Source organism: Ipomoea nil, unplaced genomic scaffold (genome assembly GCF_001879475.1).
Source record: "Ipomoea nil cultivar Tokyo-kokei standard unplaced genomic scaffold, Asagao_1.1 scaffold1431, whole genome shotgun sequence".
NCBI classification, from domain to species: Eukaryota; Viridiplantae; Streptophyta; class Magnoliopsida; order Solanales; family Convolvulaceae; genus Ipomoea; species Ipomoea nil.
The window spans coordinates 245,001-250,583 of NW_017617859.1; positions in this window are offsets into that span (position 1 = coordinate 245,001).

Here is a 5,583-nt window from a genome sequence, read left to right on the forward strand (position 1 = left end):
CATAGCAATACGCCCCCCGGGCGTAACTGCCCAATCCTGAAGAGCACGCAGGGAGGGCGGACAGATGAAATGATGGGGATCCTGCGCCTCTTGCCAGTCCGTCATAGCCTCCACCATCGGCTGACCCGACATGCCGGTGGTAGACAACCAAGTTTGCAATAAGACAGGCATCCGCGATAACGCATACTCCTCAGCCACCCGGAAGAACTCATCGGAGTTCCGCCAAGCCTGGATCGCGGCCTGCACGGCGGCTGCGTGGGCGGCCTCCTGCCGGCTGTGCTGTTCCTGTAGGGCCGTCATCGCATGCCACAATTGTCCGAGCTCGACGTTCAAGGCCTCCTAGGCCCGCTCTGATTCTGCATGCTCACGAGACACCGACTCCAGTCGTTGTTGGAGCCCCACGGCTTGCATAGTCACCTGAAGCAGGACGAAGACCAAACGGTAAAAAAAAAAAAAAAAAAAAAAAAAAAAAAAAAAACGGTAAAACACTCACGTTCATACTGTCGCCCACGAGGTGAGAGCTGAGGGCATCCAAGGAGCTACTGTCCATCCAGAACCGCTTGGCAGGGGTCACCATATCATGCACGCTACGCCGGATGAATTCAATGTGACTAGGTTTGTACGGACGCAATGCCCGGGAACCAGTGGAGTTTCGCACTGTAAGAGGATCCTCCGGTTCAAACTCCTCACGCCTCGGCGGGGAACGCGGCGAGGGAGAAGTTTGGCCCACCCCGGAGGGCCCCACGGGGTCCACCAACATGGACGAAGATGGCCCACCGTCCAAGGTGGGATCCGGCAGCGCGCCAACCATCGAATCCTCATCGTCTGAATGCACGGTGGTGTGACCGCGAGTCCGATAGGCATGATACATCTGGGGAGTGCTGCTAGCCGGAGCTCGACAAAAAAAAAAATTATTATTATTATTATTATGTGGCGAGAAAAAAAAAAAGGTGGCGTACGCACGGAAGGAAAAGCGATCGCTGAGCTGAGTAATGTGTACCGGGTCATGATACCTCCGCTGGTCTTAAGGGCCGTTGACACAGAGACGCGCACGATGGGACTCCAATTCGGCATACGTGGATGGTGCAACATGGTTGATACGAGCGGACCAATGATTGGAAAACCCCAATTCAGAGGCGGCACGGGCGTACTCTACGTACACAAATTTTTCCTTCCAATTCCGCAGCGCGGGTGCAGCAGTTAGGAAAGTATAGCTGGGATGCGGATGGAGGTGTAAAAAGGGACCCGTCTGGACCACGCTGAACACATGCAGAAACAGAGGCAGGGATTGGGGCACACTAACCTCACGGCAGCGAGTGAGAAAGCATGTGAGGAGCCTATGGACGTTAGGCGTAAGTTGGCAAGGTACGGCATTATGCGCACGCAGGAACGCGGACACTAGAGGATGTAGAGGGAATTGCAGACCGGCTTGAACGAAATGAAAATGAACCGTCACCAGAAGGGGGCTTGGGGGCTCAGTCATGGTGTCTGTGGCGCTAGGCATGATAATCTTGACTCCTTCCCCCAACCATTCGTCTAACGACATTAGTTCGGCATTAGACAGCCAGGACGGAATTCCGCGAAGAACGGCAGGGTCCAGGACACGACAAACCGGGGATGCAGGCGGGGAACGGTCGTCCGCGAGATCTATGACTGGCGGAATCGGCCTTTGGGGCGTCGAGGCGATCTCGGGGTTAGCCGAGTGGGGGGGGGGGGATCGGCGCCGGCGATGCTGACCGGCGGCGAGTTCGAGATTCCGTTTGATCATACGGAGTGGCCTCACGGGAGTGGGAACGGCGAGCAGGCATGGCGAAAGGATTTTGATGATTGCCGACAGCCGCAAGTAAAGCAGGAGGAACCGATGGCGTGGTGGCCACGGTGGTGGCACGAGCGCCGCCGACGTTCGAGGGGACGTTGAACAATGAGTGACTAAACTCCCCGAACGTGGGCGTGGCCGGCGGAGAACGGAGCGATGGGACAGAGAAGGCGCCCGGAGCCGTGGGGCCGTTAGTGGCTGTCGGCGGGGATGGCGAATAAGGCGTGGATGGAGCGAAGGTTGCGGTGACGGGCGGTACGGAGGTAGGAACGGTAGGAGCAGCGGTTGATTGAGGCATATTGGCGGTAGTGGTCGAACGAGGCGTTATGGAAGGATTGAGTGGTAGCGTCGATGACGGGTTGGGCACAGTTTCGGAGAAAGGCGTAGAAAAATCAATATCCATGATGAGAATAGTTAGAAATGGTCTGGTACTTGGCGAGAAATGTGGTGCAAAAGGGGGGAGGTTGCACGTAAAGGGGGGTGGTTACGTGTAAAAGGGGTGGATGCGATATTCTAGTTAGGGAGAGGGGTTTAAATACAGGAGTTCTGATTGTCATTTGCCTTTTTCCTTTTCAGATTGGGATCCTATCAAGATTTCTTTCCTTTTCAGATTAGGACTCTACTTCTTTATAATCATTTATTAATGATTAAAAGAAGTGGGGGACTTATGATGGAATATAAGGAATTGGGCCTGGGTCCAAGTGCATAAGGGGGGGGGGGGGGGGGGGCAGGCCCAAGAAGGATGGTGGGCGAGCCCATGGGTGCAAGCGAAGAGCCAGCAGCGCCGCATGCATGCGAGGGTGGCGGCCCGATTACGGATGCATGCATGCGGCGGCGGTTGGAGTGCTACGTGACCGTGTTGCATGCGCATGCATGCGGGATGGCGGCAGCGTGCGTGCGTGCACGGGAGATCACCCGCACAACCCGCTCGCGCGGGGAAGTAGCCGCCGTTCCACGGGGCGTGGTTGAGGTGGCGTCGGATCCAAGGACGGGAATGCGCGCACGACACGGGGTGTGTACGCAAGGTGGGCGCGGGACGTGCGGCATGGGCGACACACGTGCGGCTCGAGAAGGGGAGGTTGGCACCATCCACGTGGTAAGCCGGGAGGGATCCGTACCCAGTATAAAAGGGGGAATCGTAATCTAAAGGGGACAAGGTGTGTGAAGTAGCGAGGGTGGCAAGAATCAGTGAGTGAGAAGCAAGCGGTCGCAAGATCGATTCTGGATAACGACAGTCATTGATCGTCAATCGGGGCTTACTGTTGGGCTTGATAGTGGGCCGGGGAACCTGGGCCTGGTGTTCTAGCATCGTATAGTCACCCCAAATCTTCTTTATCCATTCTGTTCGGTTTATGGTGGACCCGTTTTCATTAAAACCATCATTGGCACCGTCTGTGGGGATCGCTACGAAGAGCCGTGTTCGCAAACCCGTTACTTGGTTATACTGTGTTATACGCCTAGTTCCCTGCGACGATCATGGGATCACAGAGCCGATTCCTGAGGGCGCCAGCCTCCGATATGGGACAGCAGATCTCGCCCCCCAACGGAGGCCGAGCCGCTCCTATTGGCGCCCGGCGAGCCCACTCGACCCCGCCCACGCAGAAAGTCGCCCGCGCTGATCTCGGGGCCAACAACGCAAAGCCCGTGGTCCCCGAGGCCCGCGTCCCTCATCGCGACCCGGAGCGGCATGAGAAGCCTGTCGCCTAGGGATGTCAATCGGGCCAGCCCACTCGGTTTCGGGTCGGGCTAATCGGATCGGGCTAATCGGTTAATTAATATTTTATTCTCGAGTTCGGTTTGGCCCTAACCCTAAACTTCGGGTTGTCGGGCTAATCGGGCGGGTTGAACAATCTGAACTAAAATTAGAAACTGAAAGTGAGTACTCATATTTAGAGTAGGAATAATAACGGGGCGGGGCGGGGCAAAACGGGAGTAGCATTTAGTGTTTTATATATATATATATATATATATATATATATATATATATATATATATATATATATATATATATATATATATATATATATATATATATATATATATATATATATATCATGGTTGCAGTAGGCGCTAGGCGCTAGGCACTAGTCGGGCGGCGCTAGGCGGGCACCAAAAAAATTTTAAAAAATAGTAACAGACTTGTAGTTCGACAATTTTAATGAGGTTGTTTTCAACGTTCACTCAAATAACACATCTAAATAAATGAAATAATGATAATTTATAAGTCATAATGTCATAATAATATTAAAATCAATAATTAATGAAAGACGACATTGGTCAAAATCGGTCAAAACGGTCAAAAATGGACAAAATCGGTCGACTCGGCCGAGTTGACCGACTCGGCCGAGTTTGGCCGCCTAGGCGACCGGCCGAGTTTTGGCCGCCTTTAGGCCAAAACTCTAAGGCTCGGTGCCGCCTAGCGCCTAGGCGGCCGAATTTTGCAACCTTGATATATATATATATATATATATATATATATATATATATATATATATATATATATATATATATATATATATATATATATATATATATATATATATATATATATTTATTTATTTATTTATTTATTTCTTTTTAATTATAATAATTATTTTATGTGTGCTAGGTTTCATATCACTTCTATAATAAAGAATAATTTTCAGTAGTTCGGGTTGTCGGGCTAGCCCTTTTAATTTCGGGCTAGCCCTATCGGGTATCGGGCTAATCGGTTTCGGGCTCGTCGGGCTAATGTGTTTTATCGGGCTAGCCCGTTCGGGCCATAGCCCTGTCGGTTTCGGTTTTTATCGGGTTGACCCATCGAGTTCGGGCTAAATTGACATCCCTACTGTCGCCAACGCAAACGTGAGCAACAGGGAGACCGCGCCCCAGGACCACGGATCGGGGTGGGGCTGGATAGGTGATGTAGGCAGGCATGCGCACGATGACGAGTCAGAAGGAGAGAGTGCCCACCAAGCCGTGGTAGCCGGCCCAAGTGGCAGATGCCCAACCCGCCCTACGGTCGTCGGTGGGTGGGCGGAAGGCATGGAGGCTAAGATAGCCGAGTTGCTCAAATGGAAAGAAGGGGGCGGGGTATCTATCCCGAAGATTGAGGTTACCCCACCCTTCACTCGGAGGATCATGAGAGAGCCCATTCCTTCCACCTTCAAACCACCCAGCATCACGCGCTTTGACGGCCAGGGTGACCCGCAAGAGCACATAATGGCTTACTAGGCTACCATGATGCTAATGGGATCATCGGAGGCCATGATGTGCAGAGCCTTCTTTTCCACCCTTATCGGCCAGGCGCAGCGCTGGTTCACAAGCCTCAAAGGAGGGACTGTGGACTCTTTCCATGAGCTGGTTGTGAAGTTCATCACCCACTTTATGAGGGGAAGGAAGATCCGAAAGCATTTCACTCATCTCACCACTGTGAAGCAGGGAGTTGGGGAATCACTTACCGACTTTCTGGCCCGCTGGCGGGCGGAGGAAGCGAACGTAGAGAACATCGATGATAAATCGGGCGTGGTTATGTTCGTCAACGCCCTAAGGGCGGGAGACCTGTACAAAAACCTACGACGCAAAACCCTCAACACCTATGCAGCGCTGATGGCGAAGGCTAACAGGTATGCCGAGGCGGAGGAAGTGAACCGCTAAAAAGGCCGCGAAGAAGATATCCTCGGTAAAAGGTCCCGACCGACCGAGGAGCCTGTTAGACCGGGAAAGAGAGGGGCAAACCCCGCGGCAGAAAGGGCCATTGGGGGGAAGGGAAAAGCAGACGCTGGAGA